The sequence below is a fragment of the Marmota marmota genome, unplaced genomic scaffold (assembly GCF_001458135.2).
Source record: "Marmota marmota marmota unplaced genomic scaffold, marMar, whole genome shotgun sequence".
Classification (NCBI taxonomy): Eukaryota; Metazoa; Chordata; class Mammalia; order Rodentia; family Sciuridae; genus Marmota; species Marmota marmota.
The window spans coordinates 11,612,215-11,635,756 of NW_026000019.1; the positions used below are offsets into that span (position 1 = coordinate 11,612,215).

The 23,542-nt window shown below is 40.1% G+C and overlaps 1 protein-coding gene and 1 non-coding gene across 4 annotated transcripts in view; one reads left to right on the forward strand and one right to left on the reverse strand.

Moving 5' to 3' along the window:
* The window catches only part of LOC107147320 (transmembrane epididymal protein 1-like), a 44,974-nt gene that overhangs the window by 11,077 nt on the left and 10,355 nt on the right, over positions 1-23,542 (reverse strand). For all 3 annotated transcript variants that reach the window (XR_007349973.1, XR_007349974.1, XM_015491729.2), the window contains exon 2: positions 23,234-23,311. The gene's annotated coding sequence lies outside the window, so the exon portion shown is untranslated. The remainder of the gene's footprint in view (positions 1-23,233; positions 23,312-23,542) is intronic.
* Positions 5,776-5,908, forward strand: LOC125618776. The gene has a single exon (XR_007350162.1). It is a non-coding gene; the product is annotated as a small nucleolar RNA SNORA51 (small nucleolar RNA).

Here is a 23,542-nt window from a genome sequence, read left to right on the forward strand (position 1 = left end):
TGCTCATGCCCCCGCTCTCTGACGCACCTGAGAGGACGGAGGGTAGATACCAAAATAATAACAAAATAGCTAATTAAAAATGGGGTCTATAAGAATAAAAGGCAGATGGCTATTACGGCCAAATATTCCATTTTAGAGTTTAAGAAACAGATTTGGAGAGTGCAAGTAGTTCAAGGTTACACAACACATAAACAGCATTAAAAGAAAAAATTCTTTCAACCAACAAAATTTAGTAGTTTATTTGAGCAAAGAAAAACAAAGACAAAACAAAATATAAACAAGTCATGAATACTGCAGCCCCTGGAATCAAAACAGGCTCTGACAACTCTGACTAACAATCTGACAGCAGCATTTATAGATTGTGGGAGGGACACACAGAGGCAATTCATGATAGCTTACTTGGTTAACTGGTCACAGAGCCTCCTGTAGTGAGCGAAAGCTCAGTGACTGTGATTAAGCTCTATTTTGGTTTGGTCAGCTGGGCCCAGTGGAGGAGCCTAGACCACATTGATGGCCTCCTACAAATTTTATTTACTATCAGTAGAGTTGGAATTTAAAGCATATCATATTCCCTGGCACACCCCAAATCAGGACCAATGTTGTGTTTCCCGGCAGGCTTCCCTGCCTTCCTGGTCCCTGTCTCCCCACTGTTGCCCACTCTGGGGTCATAGCCTCCCCTGCACCTCGATTCTATAGTGCACATCTTTTATTTGCTCCCCCAGTCTCCTCTAGGGAGGAGTGTCATTCATTGTTCTGTTTCCCTCCCTACACCCTACACTGTGCTTATTTACTTTTTAAATCAATCTCCATTTACCATTCTCACTGGGCTGGATTTTCCTCCTCAGGTCAAAGCATGTCTCCTTTCCTTTGCATCTTCCTCAGCCTTACTAGAACACAGCCCTAACACCCAGGAAATATTCAGAATCAATAAGGGCTCAAACTTTAGGTTCTGACAGGCCAAGGTTTCAGTTCTGCCTTTGCCACATATTAGCCATGCGACTTTAAGCAAATGGCTTATCTAAGCCATAATCTCCTTATATTCAAAACAAGGATATAAATACACAAGAATTGAATGAAATAATGTGGTTGTAGCATAAATGGGAATTATTATTTTTGATTAAAATAAAATGAAAAGTAATGTTAGCGCAGTGCATCAGTTTAAAGCCAAGAGCTTGTCTGAACATTTTCTAGTCTGATCCTCACAACATTAGGTGAAGGACATACCTTCCCTGTGACAGTTGAGGAAGTGAGCAGAGTGAGCTGAGCGCCTTGGCTTTGTCATATTGTTCTATTACATTCTCAGAGAGCTAGTCTCCCCCCTTGTATGTGCCGCCATCGGACCCTCCTAGGGTGTTGTCTCTATTATGGGTTGAATTTACACCCGAAAATTCATGTTAAAGCCTCCAGGACCTCAGAATAAAATCCCATTTGGGAAAAGGGTCACTGCAGATATAATTTCTAAGTTAGGATGAGGTCATACTGGAGCAGGCTGGGCCCCCATCTCAAGTATCTGGTATCCTTATATTAAGAGAGAAAATTTGGTTGCAGACACAAGAAAATCATGATATAAAATGAAGGCAAAGATCTGGGTGATGCCTCTGTACGTCAAAAAATATCAAAGGTCGGCAGCAAACCAATCTAGGACAGAAGCTAGGACAGAGGCATGGACCAGATTCCCCACCCCTCACAGTCCCCAGAGGGAGTCAACCCTGCTGGCACCTTGATCTCAGAATCTGCCTCTAGAACCATGAACAATACATTTCTGCTGTTTAAGCCACTCAGTTTGTGGTACTTTGTCACAGCAGCCCTAGAAAACTAATAACAGTCTCCTTAGGCAAAGGCTATGAATTTGACCATGAACCCACTTCAGTTGGGCTTGCTTTTTCCTTTGGGAGATTCCTTTGCTTCTTCTGGGCGCCCCAAGAGTTTCACTAATCCTGCGATAGATTTTACATTAATATCTTGGTTGGGATTCCTGCATCCCCTGAACCTGAGCAGTGTGGACTGGGAGAGGTCTGGATTGTCACCGGAGCTTCATTTCATTCTCTACCCTGAACTCTCAGCAGAGAGCAGCTTCCTTACTCTTTTCTTTGCTGGTAGAAGTTTCAGGCTTCTTCACATTTAAGGGGCCACACTTACAAATCCAGCCTCTATGCAGGAATCTTGATTTAGTTCCCTAAAACTGTATCTCCTGTCCTCAGCAGCATACATTCCCAACTGTTAGAACCTGTATCTGGGTCCTGTCCCATTCAGTTTGCTTCGGGGTCAACCCATGAGTTTGTTGAATATTGTGGTTTATCACCTGGAGGTTTGGGTTCTCTCCTTAGATCTTGGCCAAACACAAATATAAATTTTCCCGATTCCTCTTATTTATTTTATCCAGCATGCCTTTTCCTGCAGGGGTGGGAGGTCAGAGATTAGATACATCAGTCTGCCGTGTTGCTACAAATGGAAATTCTTGGAGTAAGAAGTTCATCTTCAAGACAGAGCGAGGGTGTCTGTGTTGGGGCAGTTCTCACATCTAGATGGGCACTGGGCTTTTTTCTCAGGACAGCGTTCAGCCAAGCCACTGTGTGCATATGGGTGTCCCACAGTCTCCTCCCATAGGAGGTCCTCGATGGGAACCTTCTTCCTTCCCTGATCCATTCCAATCCGGAAACTTCATTACTCAGGAAAGAGAAAAAAAAAAAAAAAACATTGCTGGACTGAAATTGAGTCCTAGGCCACCTGAAAAGAATCTCTAAATCTCCTCTCCTTGGGAGGAGAGACATAAGGAAGCCAAATACAGATGATCAGGATTGGAGCCATCAGAAAGATCCCAAAAAAACCCATGATCCATGTTAAAGGACATGATTAGTAAGACCTGCCTGCTCTCACTAGCATCATTTCCCTCATGAGATAAAGTCATCAAAACCATCCGAGGCAGTCCAATTTCTCAGGTGGGGTAAACAGTGGTGGAGGGGTCTGTTAGTTTTGGGTCTCCGAGAATCTGAAGTTTCCTAAGCACATCAACAAGATTTGGTATGTAATGCTTCAGCCAACTAGTTACTAAAGATGTACCAGAATGGCCTCGTGTCACACCATACTGAAAATCAGGTCTGGGCCCCCATGTACCTCTCAAAGAGGAAGCTTGAATCATGTGAGAATTCCCATATTACTTGGAGCAAAAATTTCTAGTTATTTAAATCATTCTAAAAGTTGACCCAGGGGCCAGGTACAGTGGTACACTCTCATAATTCCAGTGACTTAGGAGTCTGAGACAGGCCGGTTGCAAGTTCAAGGCCAGCCTTGGCAATTTAGCAAGACTCTAAGCAACTTAGCAAAACTTTGTTTCAAAATAAAAAAAATAAGGACTGGGGGGAGTGTGGCTCAGTGGTTAAGCAACCCTGGATTCAATCCCCAGTACCAAAAAAAATAAAAAATAAAATAAAAGACCACTCAGGGGTATCATAATAGCTCCTATCACTTGAACAGCCATCAGAATCAACAGTGTGGGCTATCTGAACATCAGGCAAGAAAGGACATTTCCCTTTTTCCTGGTTCCCTACCTATGAAGATAAATAGCTTCATGCTCTCTGGACAAAAATAGTGTCACTGACTCCTGAAATGAAAACAACTGGCTTTGTTCACCAGATTGTCAGCAAATGAACCCTTTGTCCTCCACTGCAACCCATTCCCCAACCCCTTCCTCCAAGAAACCCAGAGCTAATAGTTACTGCAGTCCCAGAAAATTTGCTGAATAGCCATTCTCAGAAAAGAAGAAGCATGAATAGTGCATTTGCTGTTGTTGTATCAACAAGCTCCCCCAACCCCACTCACCTCTGCCCCGTGTCCCCCATCTTCCACAATGAACTAACTCCATGTCTCTCTCCTGCTGCAGTCCAGTAAAATGAAGAGGCTACCACGACCCTAGTCTCAGTTCCAGCCAGCAGGGGCTTTTGAAGGAGGAGAGCTCTCTGAGCAGCCAATTCATTCCATGCAACCTCAGACATTACCCAGGCCTGTGTCTCCCATTCAATCCCATCTGCCTCCTGCTGTACCCTGTGAGATTCTATTCCTAATCAAACCCACAGTCTCATGTTCTTTCCAACCCCTGGAATTTCTTCTAGGGCTGGACTGCCATTTACTTTTTAAGCCCTAAAGTCTAAAAGTTCTGTTCTGTCTCATCTTCTTCCTGAGTATCACAGGAAGGGCCTTCACTTTAGAAAAAAAAGAGCTGCGCACACTCCCAGGAGACTAGACAGATCCAGACTTTATGAATATAAAGAATAAAGAGTATAGCCAGGACAATTCTTTCACTCTTTCTTGATGAGTCTCCATCTCCTAAGTAGAGAAAGGAGAACTTTTGTTGCAGCAGGGACACACATACACACACACACACACACACACATTCAAAGTTAGGCAGAGTTCTCTTGATACACTGAAACATGAAATTCAAACTGTTTTTGTTGATTCACTCTATTACACCAGGAAATGAGGAACCATGAGTTTGAGATCTGACCTTTCTGCTAGTTTTCTAAGCTTGACAATGGCCAGGCACATAAGTTGTTTCTTAGTGGCAAGAAACTTCAGTTTATCTGCCATCAAATTGTTCAGGAAACTGGGAGTAGGGTGGTTTTTCTTTTCAGGTTTTAAACTGTTTTACACACAAATATTGCTAAAATGTATTGGAACATCTCTGCCATCTTTTTAAAATTTTTTTTATAGTTGTAGATGGACAGCATGCCTTTATTTTATTTATTTTTTAATGTGGTGCTGAGGATCGAACCCAGTGCCTCACACATGCTAGGCAAGTGCTCTGCCACTGAGCTACAGCCCCAGCCCCAGCCATCTTTAATAAAGTATTCTGAATTTAGTTTAACTTTTATTTTTATGGCTCTCTTACTTGTCCTGTTCTGTTGTACAGGAACACCTAGAGTGACAGGAGTAGGGTGGAGGGTGATTATCTTACGAAACCCCAAATTACTAAGAACTTTCAGGTTTTGTTCTGCTTGTCAGAGTTAATTCTCTTGTCAGGCTGCCATCCAGCTTCTCCTGCCGTCAGTGTCAATTTTCTTCTTCACTTAAGATCTTATAATCTCCCATTACCTAGGGAATGAATTAGTGGGGCCAACTGGTTAACACTGCGTCTTAAGAAAGAGCAAGTTGGCTATGAGAGAGGTGGCTCTCTGCACCACTTTCACTTCTTAAAACATTTGACCACTGAAGTTTTTAAGAGTGACCTGTTCTTTTTTGAACATCTCTATATTCTGGAAGTTTCCTATGTATGATCTTTCAAAGATCAAAGGATAGTGGAGCATAACCATGTATTCTCAGAGATTCTGCTATTTCACACCTAATTCCATGCATGACAGTGTGGATTGGGGCACCCTTTCATTTTTCCTGGGTGCACACCACCTTCCAGGGAACATTGCCTGCCCCTTTCTCTCTAAGCATGTGTGCTTGGCAGTGTTTTGTAATGGATGAATATCAATTTCCAAAGTTGAATTCCTAATTTTTCTTTCTACATAAACGTGCAAAGTGACATGACTGATCTGAACCTCAAAATCATTGTCTATTTTAATCAGATAGCATCATTATTATTAATGTATTTATTTCTGGAATTTGGAATTGAACCTGGGGTCTTGTGCATGGTAGGTGAGTGCTCTACCCCTGAGCCACACTCCAGCCCTTATTATCTATTTTAAAAGAGTGGTAATTCTTCTTAGTTATTAGGGCATTGTTACAATTGAAAATGATAATGCTTATACTAACATTTTCTAGAAATATTGTCATTGCCTCCTTGTTCAGACTGCAGGCTGTGTTTTTAGACTGACTGCACAGAAAGAGGAGGTGGAGAGACCCTACCCTATATACACCTCAGCCCAGTCCCTGTTCCTGGTCTGCACTGAGAATGGGGAGAGCATGGAGTTAAAAAATATATATTATCATTATCCAATGTAACATTTTCACCTGTCCTTATGGAAGAAACTTTTTTTTTAGTTCAATAGTGTTTATTATGAACATTCTGGTTCTAATCCCAGTTGTCATATAAGAACAGCATTATATAGTAAATAGAGGTAATAATTACTTCTTTTTAAAAATTTGTCCTAATTAGTTATACATGATCGTAGAATGCAATTTGACACATCATACATAAATGGAGTATAACTTCTCATTCTTCTGGTTGTACATGATGTAGAGTTACACAGAATGTGTAGTCATATATGCACATAGGGTAATAAGGTCCAATTTATTCTACTATCCTTCCTGCCCCTATACTCCCTCCTCTCCCTTCACTCCCCTCTGCTTAGTCCAAAGTTAACTCATGAAGAAAATTTTTGCACTGCATTGCTAAAACTTATTGAGAGTTACTCTGTATCAGTGAGGCTTTATGTTTTTTCTTATTTAATAATGATAATGCTAATGATTGTCCTCGTTTTTAAAATGACAAAATAGAAACTTAAAAAGGTTAAGTAATTAGCCCAAGTTTATGCAGCTAATAAATGGTAGAGTCAAGGGTTAAGTTTACCTATAACTTCTGTGTTAATCCTCTAACACCATCATTTCTTCTAAAACTAAAAGAAAAGACCCCTAGAAGACTTTCCTGAGTAGCCCCATCCTTATCAATTTATTAGCACCTTTTCAGGAGGCCAACATTTACTGAGCCTCCCATAGCTCATGACACCCCTTTTCCTGACCTTATTGAGCCCTTCCAACATGCTAGGCACTAGTGATTCACATACCACCCTATTTCTCTGCTCCCCTGTGCAGAACATCTCTGCAAAGAAGTTGTTTATACTTCTGTCTCAATTCCTGTCCTCTCATGCTCTTTTGAACCAACTTCAAAGAGACTCTTACCCCACCTTTCCACTGAAATTGTTCTTTTCAAGGTCAGTAATGATTTTTATGCTGTTAATCCAGTGGTCGATTGTCAGTCCTCTTCACTAACCTCTCAACAGTATTTGATACAAACATCTGACTATATTGTAACTTTTTTAACAAAGAAAGTTTATTTAAGAGAGGTAAGGTAATAGTCAAGAAAATATTTTTTCTTCTATTTCACCTTATGAAATAAGCGCTGAATATATATACACATCTATAAATATATGCATAGGAGTATATGTAATTATACACAAAAGTCTTATGATATGAATATGGTGATTTAAACAACTGGTAATGCTGAAATGACAGTAACATCCCCAATCGTTGTGAAAAACAAAAATTTTCACAATGCTCTTTATCAGGGCGACACTGTGTTTGTAAATGATTTTCCATGGATTCCTCATTTCTACATGGCTTGTGAACAGAGACACTGACTGGCTTTCTTCTGGACTATCTTCTTAAGAACATTTGCATCACAAACAACTTTGGACACAGGGACAGCAGCCCCTAAGGAGGGTCAGCATGCTTCTTGTCCATTACAAAGGATTCAGGCTTCCTCAGCCCAGAGTTCCTTTCCCGTATTTCAACACACCGTGTTGCATCTTCCAGCATTCTTCTTGCTGCCTTGGGGGAATTGAGACTCAGGAACTGGGGCAGGAAACTGCAGATGCTCTGGATAGTGCTATTGCTGCAGTAAAATCCTTTATCTCTCCATCTTCATCTCTCACACCCCGGTCCATGCTTCCATTACCTTCCATCTGGATAATTGCCAGGACCTCTCAATTGGTCTCTTGCTTCCTTCTGGACTCCAAAACTTCATTTTCAACATGGTACTGGTACCCACAATAATCTTATTTAATCTTAGTTTTAATTAATTTACTTCTTGGCTCAAAATTCCTTAGTGACTTCCCATCTCAGAGCAAAAAGACAAAGGCCCATGATATTCTTCAAAGTCCTTTGCAATCCAGGCCCCTCTGATGCTCATTGTCTTGGTCTCCCACCAGTATCTCCCTGGCTCACTCTGCCTAAGAACACAGCTTCTTTCTGAACTCTAGACATGCACACACAACTGCCAACAAAACTCCCATTTAGATGTCTAATAGGCACCTTGAACTCAACATATCTAGAATTAGACTCCTGATCATCTCCCTAAACACAGTAAGCATGCTCCTGCCTTAGGGCCCTCATACCTGCTATTCCCTCTTCCTTGACAACTCTTCACATTTATCTTTACAACTCATTAGCTCCCCTTTTTAAGTTTCTGCTCAAATGCCATCATTATCACATAAACCTTCACTGATGACCCTACTTCAAATTAGCAGTTCCCACCCCCTCTTCCTGGCACATGCTGTTCCCTTTCTCTACTTCACTTCTCCCCGCCACCCTTCCTTGGCATGTAATATTATGTATTTGCATATTGCTTATTCTTTATCAGTTACCTTCTCCCACTGAAATATAAACATTTGTTGAGTGAATGGATCAAACAATATAAACTTCATGACATGCCCTTATTACCCCCAAAGTAAAAATTTTGAAAGGTCTCTACCACTAAAATGCTCATAATATGTTTGGGGGAATCCTGACTAGATGCCATTAAATGACTAACAGGTAAAACCTGAAGCCAGGAAGTCTGCGTTCAGATCTTGGTTATGTCACTTTCTAGTTCTATATTTCTGGGTCACATAATAACCACTTATTCCATTTGTTAAACAAGTATCAAGAGGAAATCCCCTGCCCATCCCATGGGTTGTTGCCATTATCAGTGAAACAGAAATATCCAAAAGAGCTTGGCAAACGGTGAACACTGTTTTCTTTGCTCTAATACCAAAATCTCAGCCACTAATATAATAAAGGCCCAGTCAGTAGAGTCATCAAACTATGCTGGGCCCAGGGAAGAGAAGACTGGAGGAAAGGTTAGGTTGTAAATAGGGTAAAATCTCAATATCTTCTAACGCTGGCATGTTTGCCCATGTCCCCTGGGTGATCTGTCTCTGTGGCTTCCTCATGCACGAAGGCAACTCCACGTCCACATCATCCCTTGTTCAGATGGCACCTCTAACTCCTCCTCTCAACCCCTAGGGCGCCTTTCACTCTTCTAGGGAGGGTTCTCTTGGGGGAGATCCCTTGAAGGAGACTCCAGTTCTTCTGACTTCCATGGGGTTCATGTGTGACCCTGCACACAACAGCCTCTGTGCTTCTTCTGACAGTGGGCATAAGACTTTCCTCTTTTGCTCGAGGCAAGAGCAGCTCCAGGACAGCCTCTTGCAACTGGACTCCCCAAGTGAGAGTCAGACAGGGTCCCTTGGAACTCCAATTCTGGAGCACACATATCCTGCTCTCCACACAATACCCTTGAGGCTGGCCCATTGCACTCAGCTGAAGGAGAGGGGAAAGGCATCCTTCACCCTGTCCACTGTCCAATGGGAAGCAGGGTATAGGAAATGCATGGGACACCAGTGCATATCTCTCTGCAGGAAATGCCCACTTCGCATCTCTGAGCAGCTTCAACTTCTAGGCCTGGAGCTGGGTAACGAACAAAGGCCACAACACTGACTCTAGGCCTCCCTTTTAAAAGTCCTGCAGTCTAGACACTAGCACATCCCTCTAGAAGTGACAATCTGACTGTCCCAGGGACAGTTTATTACTAGTCTTTGAAGCCTCTGCTGAAACTCAGACAAGAGGAGGAGTTGCAGTTAGGATCCTGTTTCATTGTTGAACTGAGTACCATAAATGAAAATGCAATGTATGGCTCCAGAGGAGGTCCACCAATCCTGAGAATGTCCACAAAGTCAATGTGGCTACAAACAGAGCACCTGATGGATTCTTAAGCTCCTTGCTGGGAAAGTCTTCAACCAGAAGATTGGGGCAGTAGGGAAGGAACTGTTCAGAGACAGGACATGTGGAAAAGATGACCATGTCACTCTGGAGTTTGTAACAGGGAAGACAACAGTGGGGGCACTCAGAAGGTTTAGTTCAGAACTCATTCTACCCAGGATATTGGGGTCCTTTTATGACAGTAGGGCACTGACCTTGCTGGGGACTACCTGTGGCAATCCTAAACGCCCTTATTGAAATGTCAGCGTTGATCTTCAGCTCCTTATTTTGCACTCAAACTCCACATCCCAGAAGAAATTTGTGGGAACCTGCTTTTTACCAGCTTAGGGACTAGAGAAAGGGGAAAACCAGAAACAGATCTGGGAGAAGCTAACCACCATTATTTGAGAGCATATAATGAACTAGACACCTTAATTATTACAATATGAATCATCTGATCTCCACAATGAATAAAGATAGACCTAGCCTCAATTTGCTTATGGGAAAACTGAGGCTCAAGTTGATTGAGAGATTTCTCTCATCAAAACACAGAATACTGGGTAGGTGCAATTTATTGTTTCCAGAACATTCTCAGAACTTCTCTGCCAGTACTCACTCTCTGTGCTCCACCTAAAAAATACTACACTCCTGTTCAGATCCCACCACTCTTAAAAGGGAAGTTCCCATCTAACTTCCTATATACAGCCATCTCAGTTCTCTCCAAGGTGAGAGGCTCACAGCTTTATTCAATAAACTTTATATCTCTTTCGCGACATATCAGTCCTCCCTCCTACTATGGCTACTTGTGCACATACAATTTCCTGTCCTAGAGTATGAAATTCTCAAGGGCAGAGACAGTGTCTTGTTCACCAGACATTAACCCAAAGCATTTAATCACAGCATTAGGGCAAGCATCTTGCTCACAGCAGATGTTCAACTCGTTTGTTGAATGAGGCACACAGTGTATGCATTGCAAAAGATGGAATCTCAGATATTCTGGTACCACAGCCCCTTGTTTGCATCCCAGATGAACAAGATCTGAGGGTTTGCTGTCATCAAAAAGCAAACGCTGGCTGATCGCCAGAGGGCATCTACCCCCATCCTGGCTTCTGCTTCAAAGTTCCCCGAAGTTCCAGTGGCGGGTCTCTTGATCTTTCCTTGTTTGCTCATTAAAGTTAATTTGGGACATGAAAAGGTCCGGGACTGAATATTTCATTAAGGCCAGTTCTTCCTAATGCAACAACTGAGAATAGGTAAAAAATAGGGCAAAGGTTGCAAGGATGAGACCAGTGACTGTAGCACCTGCTTAAGCCTCAGGCCCCTGTTCACGGGCTGCCATCTTCAATCAGCTCTGGGTTATCAAGGCAAGTGATGTCTCTCTGTAGAGAGTTACGTGCCTTCCAGAAACAAGGCTGTCCTTCTGTAGGGACTAAGGAAACAATAATTTATGTGAAAACAGTCTTGTCTACAGTCCTGTGTGTGGACTAAGATACTTACTATTAATTACTAATAATATCAGCTATCCTTTTCAGAGTCCTTACTCTGTGCCAAGGATCTGCTGTATGATTTTACATAGATTGATCACCTCCTCTAATCCTTGGAGGTGATTCTATTGTCAACCTCACTTAACATTGAGGAAAACAGGACTTGGAGAGGTTATTGAGCTGAGGTCTCATAACTACTAAATGGCAGGAAATGTGACAAAATTGAAATTCCAGTAGCTTCAGGGTATTCCCAGACTCCGTACTCCTAGTCACCTCACCCTGTTGCTTCTTAGGATGTTGCAGAATCTTCTGTTCTTTCTTGGTGGCAGAGAAGACCAACTGGTAACTGCTGTGTTAGACGGCGCTGCTCCAGGGAAGCTCCAGCCAGGAAGTCTTGACTTTCATTAAATCTCAGATATAAAGTTCATTTACTTGAGGAACAAAAAATTAAGAACTAATTACTGGTGTCCTGAGAAGCCAAGAACAAATTTGCCTATGTGACATGTCATGATCTTACGATTCAGGGGGATTGTTTGTAAGGTTTGATACAGTTGGAGCTGCAATGCTAAGGACAGTTGGAGAACATAAAAATGCAGTGATGTGCTACTGACCTCCAGTTCCTCCAGCCTTCTATTCCAACAGACCTAGCTTTGTTTTAGGGGAAATTTTTGTTCTAGTAAATGCTTAAGTTACTCATTTTTATGGAACTTTTTTAAAAGAAAAAACTAGGGTCCAAAATACAATAGTAAGTCCAAATATATCAAGAGTCACAATAAGCTTAAATATCTTAAATCCCCCTATCAAGGTAACACAGATTTCCAGAACAGGTTAAAATTCTAAGTCAAACTACATAGTATCCACAAGACATCTGCTTAAAATGATGGGACATAAAAAGGTTAAAACACAGGCATCTCCACTGGAAAATTAATTTTTAAAAAGCAGATGCTGCTATGCTACTATCAGACAAAAGAAAACTAAAGGTGAGACTCATTAACATAGATGAGGAACAAAGATGTTTTCTTCTTTCTATTATATTCAACTCACCAAGAAGATGTAATAATCATGAAGCTTACGGTATTGATAAGGTAGCATTAAATTTATGCATATATCATTAAACAAAACTTGATAGGAATAAAGAGAAAAATAAACACTCTGAACCAAATAACACTCATCTCAGATATAATCACATCATGTAAAAGATTAATAGGAAGAGAGAAGTTTGAATACCACCTTCAAAGAATGTTTATGATGAAAAATAGAGAGCAGAAATAATATCAACATAAAAAATAGTAAAAGAAAAAAAACAATTTATTTGCAAATTAAAAGAAGCTTTTCCAGATAACATTTGGGTTAAGGAGGGAAAAAAATAGGAATAGAAAAGCTATTCAAAAGTGAAAGATAATAACCTCATATCAAGCCTGGAGGACCCAGCCAGGGTGGGCTCCGAAGACAAAGCAAGTCTCCTCCAAGTTCCCACAGGGGTTATAATGAAGGGGTGTCGGAGCAGGTGGCCCTTATGTTCCTATTCTCCTGAGCTTGCCAACTCCTTTAACTAGAGTAGCACCACCTAATCTAGTAGCTACCAGAAATGTGTTAAATTTAAATTCATTAAAATGATATTAACTTTAAAATCCAGTTTCTTAGTTGCACTGACCACCTTTTTTTAAGTGCCCAAGAGCCACAGATGGCTAGAAGTCTTCATATTGGACAGCATGAATTCTAGAAAATCCCCACTGCTGCAGAAAATTCTATGTGCAAGTGCTTCTCTAGTTTGCCAGGGAAATTCCAGTACGTCAATTTCACTGAACATGGATCATGTTTGAGTCAGGTTTCCAACTGGCTTCCCCAGCACATGATTTATACCACTCCTAAATGTTCAAGTCAACATGTTAAACCCAGTACCTCAGGAAAATAGCCGCATACTGTGATTCAATCGACTCTTCAACTCCACTTTACACCTGGAGCATTAGTTCCCATCCATGCTCACTACGTTCTGGCCAAACCTTATTGGGGAGTACTTATAATAACTTTGGTGTACTGATTTCCTCTCCCACCTTAGACCAGGTCTTGTATATCCTTGCCTGGGCTACACTGGGACCTCCTCTTGTTATGGACCTGGAGGTTATCAGAGTGCTTGGAGTGGGTCCTACAAAGATTGGTGTTCTCTGATAATGGCATCCTTCCAGGTGAAGCTACTGAAAGGGGCACATGCAGATGAAGGCTTTCTCTCTCCAGTGGGAGAAAGAGGTTCTTCAGTCAGTTAAGAGCCTAGGGAACTGGGAAGTTCAAAGTTCTCAACGTCACCTGCTCTCTCTCTCTCAAACACATATATTCAGGGGCCTATTCCTTTCCCCACCTGCACCTTTGATTTAGCACTAGAGACTGGCATGGGAAGGCACTTAATTGGCTCTGGTACTCCCAGAAGATGGGAGGGTAGGGTTATCGTCCTTGCAGCTCTAAGAAATTAAGATTGGCATAAATGCTTCCCCCCTCCATCTTCTGAATTGATCATTTGAAGACTTCAGTATTTTTCTCTCTTCACCCTATAAAACCTCTTGAGTGGCATTCGTCAACACAACTCCATGATGATGAAGTTTCTGTCTATGCTGTCCTACAATATGGCAATCACTAGTCACAAGTGACTACTGAGCACATGAATATGATTAGAGAACCAGATTCCAAATTCTATTTAACTTTAATTTTTATTTTAATGTAAATAGCCACATGTGGTTAATGGTTACCAAACTGGATAGTATAGCTCTCTAGGGCCTCCCAAAGAGTGAGCTGACCCCCATATTTTTAGAATCACTATTGTTATCATGTGATCAACTTCCCAAAGTCATTTTGTCTGCCAACTTTTGCCTTTCACCTGTACTTCAGTCCATGCATTGGATTAGGTAACTGGGATGCTACTCTTGGCTGAAAGTTAAATGACCCCTTTTCCCTAGCAAGGAGGTCTCTCATGCATTTCTCATATATATGAGCAAACTCAATCCCAAATTCCCATCTTGAAGGTCTTTCCTGCCCACTTTTGATATAAGTTACTGTATCATTTACTGACCCAGAATTGCATACTTGAATGGGGTAAAATTATTAAGTCTGTTGATTAAAGGAACTACTTAAAGCAATACTTACAGGAACGCTAAAAACACTCAAGGGTATGTGTCAATCAAACTTTCATCACTATGACTAAAATACCTGACAATAACAACTTAAATGAGGAAAGGTTTGTTTTGGTTCATGGTTTCCGAGGTTTCAGTCCATGGACAATGACTCCATTGCCTTGGGCCTGAGATGAGGCCGAGCATCGTGGTGGAAGGATGTGGTGGGGGAAAACTGCTCAACTCATGGCAGCCAGGAAAATAGAGCAGGGTGAAAGGGGGAACAGGGACAAGTGAATAGTCTCCAAGGGCAAGTCCCCAGTGACCTACTTCCTCCAACCATGCCCCACCTGCAGACAGTCCCCACCTCCTCCCAGTAGTCCATTCAAATGATTAATCTATCAAATGTATGAATCCACTGATGAGGTCAGAGTCCTCATGATCCAATCACTTCCTGACTATCCCACCTCTGGGCATTGCTTCACTGGGGGCCAATTTTTCAACACATAAGCTTTTGAGGGATATTCCAGATCCAAACCATAACAGGTTAATATCAGTGAAGACCTGCTAACCACATCTAGCCCTGAAGGCCCAAGGAAATGTGGTCACCAGACCTGGAGAGCTTTATCTATAGGAGCGGACACAACCAACCTACCACAACCCATTAAAAGAGGGAAGTAAAAAACTAAACACGTTGGACCCACCCTCTTCCTTTTCACCACCTCCTTCCGATGCTGTTCATTAGCAAACCTAACCAGAAGCCACAAGGGAAGAAGATCATTATTGCTGTCCATAAAGCACAGCCTCCTGAGGCATAGAGGAGGACACATAGAGCGGAGAGGGTTCTAGAGTAGCAAACGGACTATCTTTCATATTCCTGTTTGTACTACTAAGAAAAGTCTGGCCAGGTGAGGCTTAGACTGTGGCCTGGTGGTGATTCCCCATAGATATGCCACCTTTGAATCCCTGACTTAGTCCCTGGCCACACAGCTGCTCTCCCCTCTCCTGGAGCCATTTCCCAATGAAACAAGATAAGTTACAAACATTGACAAAGATGAAGATGACAAGGACATAAACAATCAAAAAGAGACAGATTAAAAAGAGCTTCTGAAAGAACCTTACACTCCCCCCACCCACCCACAGTAACCTGCAGCTTAACTAACCAAACACAGCCTCTCCCATGACAACTCTGGCCCTTGAATCCTCTAAACTGCATTCTGTACAACACTCATGACATGTTCTAATTCTAAATAACTCTTTAATTAGTAATGTCTATTTGTATATTTCATGTGTGTATATGTATACTATGCTTTTAGCTTTTTGTAAAAAGGACAAGAGTCTGGCATTGCATTTAAAATTCATTTTTACAGAATTCCAGAGGCGTTTCTTGCTCACTCCAGCAACTCATGATGAACAAATGGCACTGACTATTCCCAGGGACCCTCAGTAATGTGGGGGAGGCAGGTCTGAAGTGGGTGAAGAACCTCCACAGGCTCTTATGGTCAAGCTGAGTTCCCCATGAAATAGCTGTCCCAGTCCTCCCCACCCACGGACTCTGGGGCAGTCTGGCAGTTCTGCTAATCATTCACCACACTTGGCTTCCCTCTCGACTACCGTGGGCTGTGTCTGGTTTGAGACAGGTGATTCCTATCTTTAAAGTCCTGAGATCAGGAAGCTCAGAGTTTAGTGAAGAACACGTAGCCTTGAGGCCTGGCCAAATGCAGCACTGAACATCACAGATGGGATGTTTTGTGGGGCTACTTGTTCTGCGTATGTGCCACTTTCAGCCTTGAACTTCAGGTGTTCCTTTGCTTGCTCTGCCCTCTTCCTCTAACTGTTGACACCCCTGTCCCGCCTCCAGGAATGGTCATGAGCGGAGGTAAATGTGGTGGTCAGGAGATGAGTGGTATCTGTGTCCCTAGATCAGAACCCCAAGGCACTAGAAGTGCCATTACAGAGTGAATAAATGCAGCTCTTCATTATGCCCACAGGTCTATTCGAGGTGGACCTGAGCTACTCAGAAACATGCCCCAGCTGCTGATCATGGGAAATACTCAGTGGAGCCATAGACCACAGCACCACTCTTACTAAAAGCAGCTCAGCCATTTCCCAGAGCAAAGGCAAGAACCCAAGAGAATACCAGGGATTTCTCTTCCTTGGTCTACTCCATTGCTGTCCCACTCACAGCCTCCCTTTGTACCTCTTCTCTCTGGACAGTCAGCCCTTCAGAGTCTTCTCAGTGTTTTGACCACTAACTAAAGAGGAGAATGTGTAATAATATACCCCCTTCCATCTCATCCCTTGCTTAACTCCTCTCTCTCTCTCTCTCTCTCTCTGAGAACACGGATGTCAAAATGCTTTCCTTTCTCTAATAAAGAAACCGAGAGACTGCTAGTTAGGGGAAAAAAATTGGGACTGGAATCCTGCTCTCTCAATTTCCAGTCTTTTTTTTTCTTTCTATTTTTTAGTCACTTTTTTCTATTTTTCTTTTCTTTCTTTCTTTTTTTTTTTTTAACAGCCTTGCCTTCCTAAAGCTGGAATTCTACAACAAATGCTAACAGTGGTTATCATCAGATTATGGTATTTCAAGTACTTAATTTTTTCTCATTTTTTGCTTGTGTATTTGTCTAATTTTTTCTGTAAAGGCTATGTATTATTTTTGCATTAGCATAAAGAAATGAAATGAGATTAATGACATAGGCATTGTGACACAGTGTAAGGGTTACTTGAACACAAACACTGTGATACCATGACAGTCACTCTAATTACTGAGATGGCCACCAAGAGACTAATAGTCAGCTACATATAGTGTAAATACACTGGGCAAAATAATGATTTATATCCTGGGCAGGATAGACCTGATGCCCAAGATTTCATCATGCTACTCAAATTGTATATGTCTTAAAACTAATAAATTGTTTGCTTTTAGAATTTTCCATTCAATATTTTTGGGCCATGATTTAAATCAGGTAATGAAAATTGCAGAAAACAAAATTAAGCATAAAAAGGGATTACTGTATTAAGTAGGTGTAGAAAATACTCAGATGAGATGGGATTAAGTGGGAGATTCTTGCATGAGAGTTAAGATTCACAGGCAGTGAAGACTCTCCTACACTCCAGGAGCACTATCAGCATATCGATTCTGCCTCTTTGCTCCACAGCTTTGCATATATGAGGCAGGCAGATGATTATGCAGAGGCATAAAGTCAGATGGTTCATGTTCTATGAAAAACTTCCTCTTCCCTCAGCACAACTGCTGCACTCAGAGAAACTCCTAAGTACCCTCTGCAACAATCTCATAATCAGTTGTTTACCCGTGGATACCTCACCTCATTCTCTATCATACCCTCTAAATAAAACTGTGTACCTTTTGGCTTTTAACCTTTTGTTGGATATATGATTTGCAAATATTCTTGCCCATTTTGTAGGTTGCCTTTTCATTTTGTCAATTTTTTTTTAATTTTGTGAATAATATTCTTGAATGTAAATGGATTGTTTATCAATTAAAAGTTAGAGAATGACTAGTGGCTTGGGAGGCTGAGGCAGGAGGATAACAAGTTCACAGCCAGCCTCAGCAACTTACAAGACCCCAAGCAACTTAGCAAGACTCTGTCTCAAAATAAAAAACTAAAAAGGCTGGGAACAAGGCTCAGTGATTAAGCACTCTGGATTCAATCCCTGGTAGACACACACACACACACACACACACACACACACACACACACAACTAGACCCAATAATATGCTGCCTATAAGAAACTTACTTCACTAGTAAAGGCACACATTGAACAAGAAACAGAATGAGAAAAAATAAATCATGAAAATGGAAACTAAAACCAGGTAGGGATAGCTATATTTACATTAGATAAAATAGGTATTAAGTAAAAATCTGTAAAATGAGACAAAGAAGGTCACTATATAGCAATAAGGGGATCAATTCAACAAAAGGAAAGAATAATTGCAAATATCTGTGTACCAACACTGGAGCACAAAATCATATAAAGTAAACATATTAGATATAAAAGGGGAGATAGATTATAATAAATAACAATTGGAGACTTCAATGATGTACTTTCATCAATGGACAGCTCATCTAGTCCCCCCCACACACACATTAAAAAAAAAAAAGGCAACAGAGAAACACTTGAGTTAAATTTTGCTATTCACCCAGTAGACCCAACAGGTAATTACAGAATATTTCATTCAACTGCTGCAGAATACACATTTTTCTTATCAGCAAATGAAACATTCTCCAGGATAGACCATATGTTGGGCCACAAAATAAGACTCAAATTAAAAAGAAAAAAAATGAAATCATAACATGCATCTTCTCTCCTCACAACAGAATATAACTAGAAATCAACCACAAAAGAAACTTCCAAAATTGTACAAATACATAAAAATTAAACAAAAATCTCTTGAATTACTGACGGAATCAATGAAGAAATCAAAAGATTTAAAAATTCATTGAAACAAATGAAAGTGAAAACATAGCAGACCAAAGTCTATGTGATGCAGCAAAAATAGTAGTATGAAGGAAGTTTTCAGCAATAAGTGCCTATATTAAAAAAATAGAAGCCAGGTGTGATGGTGCACACCTCCAATTCCAGCTACTTGGGAGAATGAGGAAGAAGGATCACAAGTTCACGGCCAGCCTTGGCAACTTAGTGAGACTCAATATCAATTTTTTTTTAAAGACAGAGAGAGAGAGAGAGAAGAGGAGAGAATTTTTTAATATTTATTTTTTAGTTCTCGGCGGACACAACATCTTTGTATGTGGTGCTGAGGATCCAACCCGGGCCGCACGCATGCCAGGCGTGTGCGCTACCGCTTGAGCCACATCCCCAGCCCCCAATATCAAAATTTTAAAAAATATTTTGAATAAACAACTTAGTGATACAATTCAAAGAACCAGAAGAGTAAAAGCAGACCAAACCCAAAATCAACAAAAGGAAGAAAATAACAAAAATCAGAGTAGAAATAGGAGAAAGAAAGACTAAAACAAAACAAAACAAAAAATCCCAATGAAAAAAAAATAGTTTTTTGAAAAGTTAAAGTTGACAGACTTTTAACTAAACTAACCAAGAAACAAAGAGGTCAGACCCATATAAGTAAAATGAGGTATGAAAACAGACAGTACAACTGATATTATTACCGCTGTTTACCAGTGATGAGTCCTTGCTTCCCCAGTGCTGAAGTATAACACCAGAGAAGCACACCGAGGCAAGTTTAGAGTGGAAAGTTGAAGCTTTATTAAAGAACAGTAGAAAAGACTTATCCCCGAAGAAGGGGACCCAAGAGGTGGAATCCGTGGAAGGGGAAGATCTTCCCTATTTTATAACTAAGGTCTACTTTCAGCTTTCCCACATTCCTGACGCATTCCTGTCCTTAGTTCTGTTATCTTGCAGTGCTGGAATATAGGTGGGGAGGCCCAAAGCGTGGGGGACAGGTGGGCTGAAGGAGTAATCTGGGCAGGAAGGGCTTTTGGATTAGCATCTCCACCTTTGCTGGGAGCTGCTTCATTAACATTTCCTTGGGATGGGCTCCATCTTCCTCTTACTGGATATTAGACCCAATTTACCTAATTACACTAACTACACCTATCTTTAAATCTGGCTTCAATACCACAGCATTAAAAAGGATCTTTAGGGACTATTATGAAAAAAACCATGCCAATAAACCACAAAACCTAGAAGAAATGGATAAATTTCTAGATACACACAAAATTACCAAAATCGACCATGAGGAAATAAACAACATGAGTGGACCAATAACAAGTAATGATATTAAAATCCATAATAAAAAGTCCCCCAACAAAGAAAAGCCCAGGACCAAATGGCTTCACTGCTGAGTTTTGTGGAACTCTTAAAGAATTACCACTAATTCTTCTCAAACTAATCCAAAGAACTGGGAGGCAGGAACACTTCCAAACTCATTCTATGAGGCAAGCAGTATTTTTATGCCAAAGCCAGATAAGGACATAGAAAGAAAGAAAAATACAGGTCAATATGTCTAATAAATTGAGATGCAAAAATTCTCAACAAAATACAAGAAAACTGAATCCAAATGCACCTAAAAATGCACCAAAATACAAGAAAACTGAATCCAACTACACCATGACCAAAGTGGGATTTATACCAGGAACGCAAGGATGGTTCATATAAGCAAACTGATAAACATAGTACATTGATCAATAGAATGAAGTTTGAAACTATATGAACATCCCCATAGATACAGAAAATGCATTTCATAAAATTCCACATCACTTCATGATAAAAACTCTAAACAAATTTAGGTATAGACAGAATATACCTCAACACAATAATATCTGCATATGGAAAATCTGCAACCTATATCATGTTGAATGGATGGGGTAAAACTAAAAATTTTCTTTCTAAGATCAGGAATAAGACAAGGATGTCTATTTTCATCATTTTTATTCAGTACAGAATTGGTGTGCAACTGTAGTCCCAGCTAATCAGGAAGCTGAGTCAGAAGGATTACTAGAGTCTAGGAGTTTGAGAACAGCCTGGATAACACAGTGAGATGCTGTCTTAAAATACACACACACACACACACACATACACATATATACAGACACTATTGTTAGTCTTAGCAACAGCAATAAGACAAGATAAATAAATAAAAAGAATTCAAATAGGAAAGGAGGAGGTCAAACAATACCAGTTTTCAGATGATATAATGTCATGTATGGAAAAATCTGACTTCACCACACAATAGTTAGAACTGATAAACAAATTCAGAAAAGCTGCAGGTAGAAAATAAACATATAAAAATTGTTAAGAAAGATTTTTGTAATAGCTACAAATAGTACTTAGTAATAAATGTAACCAAGCAAGTAAAAATTTCTGCAATGAAAATTACAAATACTGATGAAAGAAATCAAAGAGGACAAATGCACAAGATGGAAGATGTCCCATGTTCCTGGAAAGGAAGAATATTCTCAAAATGTCTGAACCAGGGGCTGGGGATGTGGCTCAAGTGGTAGCGCACTCTCCTGGCATGCGTGCGGCCCGGGTTCGATCCTCAGCACCACATACAAACAAAGATGTTGTGTCCACTGAAAACTAAAAAATAAATATTAAAATTCTCTCTCTCTCTCTTTAAAAAAAAAAATGTCTGAACCAGCCAAAGTAATCTATGGATTTAATGCAATTCCTATCAAAACATCAAAGATATTCTTCATAAGAATAAGAAAAAAACTAGAATGTGTATGAAACCACAAATGACACTGAGTGGTCAATGGAATCCTGAAAGAGGGGGGGAAAAGACTGAAGGCATTATAATATATCACTTTAAAATATACTAAATGGCCATGATAACTAAAACAGTATGATATTGGCATAAAAACAGGCACACAGACCAACAGAAATAGAGAATCCAGAAATAAACCCACATATTTACTACCAACTGATTTTCCAAAAAGGCAGTAAAAAAAAAAAATACATTGAAGAAAATAAAATCTCTTCAACAAACAGCCCAGGTAAACTGGATATCCATATAAAAGAAAGAAATCAGATCCTTATTTCTCACCCTATATGAAAATCAACTCAAAATGGATCAGATTTAAATGTAAGGCATGAAACTACTAGAAGGGAGAAAAAAAAAACGAAGAGAATAATTCAGGATATTTATCTGGGCAGTTTCTTTCTTTCTTTTTTTTTTTTTTTTTTTTTTGATATGACCCCAGAAACACAGGCCTCAAAAGCAAAAATTGATAAATTGTATCCCTTCAAACTAAAAATCTTCTGTATAAAAAAAAGGAAAAAAATCAACAGAATGAGGAGACAACCTACAGAATGGGAGAAAAATATTGAAAACTAAACTCATCTGACAAGGGATTAATTCCCAGAGTATATAAGAAACTCAAACAACTCAACAGTGAAGCCCAAATAATCCAATTTAAAAATGAGCAAATTACCTTTTGTAATTTGTTGAAAGAGGATATATAAATGGCTGGCAAATACATGAAACAATGCTTTCCATTCTTCAGATATATGCAAATGAAAACCACAATGAGATATCATTTCATTGTTATAACTGTTATTAACAAAAAGAAAAAGAATGCTGGTGAGGATATACTATTGGTGAAAATGTAAATTTAGTTCAGCAATTGTGGAAAACAGTGTGAAGTTTCCTTAAAAATCTGGACATAGAACTACCATATGATCCTGTGATTCTACTACTGGGTATATATATCCAAAGGAATTTAAATCAGTGTATCAAAGAGATATCTGCACTCTCTTGTTTATTGCAGCACTATTCATAATAGCCAAAACATAGAATTAACCTAGGTGTCCATGGAAAGATAAATGGAAAATAAAAATATGCACAATGGAATATTATTGAGTCATAGAAAAGAATAAAATCCATTATTTGCAGCAACATGGATGGAACAGAAGAACTTTATGCCAAGGGAAACAAGTCAGACATAGGAAGAAAGACACATTCAGAAGCTAAAAAGCTGATCTTAAAGAAGCACAGAACAGAATAGTGGTTACCAGAGCTTGGTATCAGGGATGGGTGGGTGGAGGGAGGGTGGTTAATGGGTTTAGAGGGTAAACGGGTAAGGTTAGATAAGAATAGCTTCTAGTGTTCTATAGCACTGTAGGATAACTATGATTGACAATATTTAATTGAATATTTCAAAACAGCTAGTATAGAGGATTTTTAAATGTCTGAGCTGATAGATATGCCAATTACCCTGATCTGATCATTATACCTGTATACACGTATTAAAATGGCACATTGTACCCAATGAATGTATACAGTTACTATGTGTCAATTAGAAATAAAAATATATTTAAAAATGAAGTGGGACATTCACAAGGGTGATTAAGTCATGAGGTGTATTTAACCACCTTATAAAAGGACTGGAGGGAATTAGTGTTCCTCTCCTTTTGCACTTCCATCTTTTGCCATGTGAGGATAAAGTAACAAGGCAACTTACCCTGGAAACAGAGAGAGCAGCCCTTACCAGGCAGAGAATCTGCTGGCACCTTGATCTTGGAATTCCTGGCATCCAGATCTGTGAGAAATAAATTTCTATTATTTATGAAAAAAATGGGTAAAGAACCTGCACAGATCTTTTTCCAAAGCAGACATCAAGTAGCCAACAGGTATATGAAAAGGTGCTCAACAGGGAAATGCAAATAAAAATCACAATGAGATATTACCCCCACACATTAGGATGACTCTTATAAAAAAGACAGGTCAAGCATGGTGGTGCACACCTCTAATCTCAGCTACCGGGAAGGAT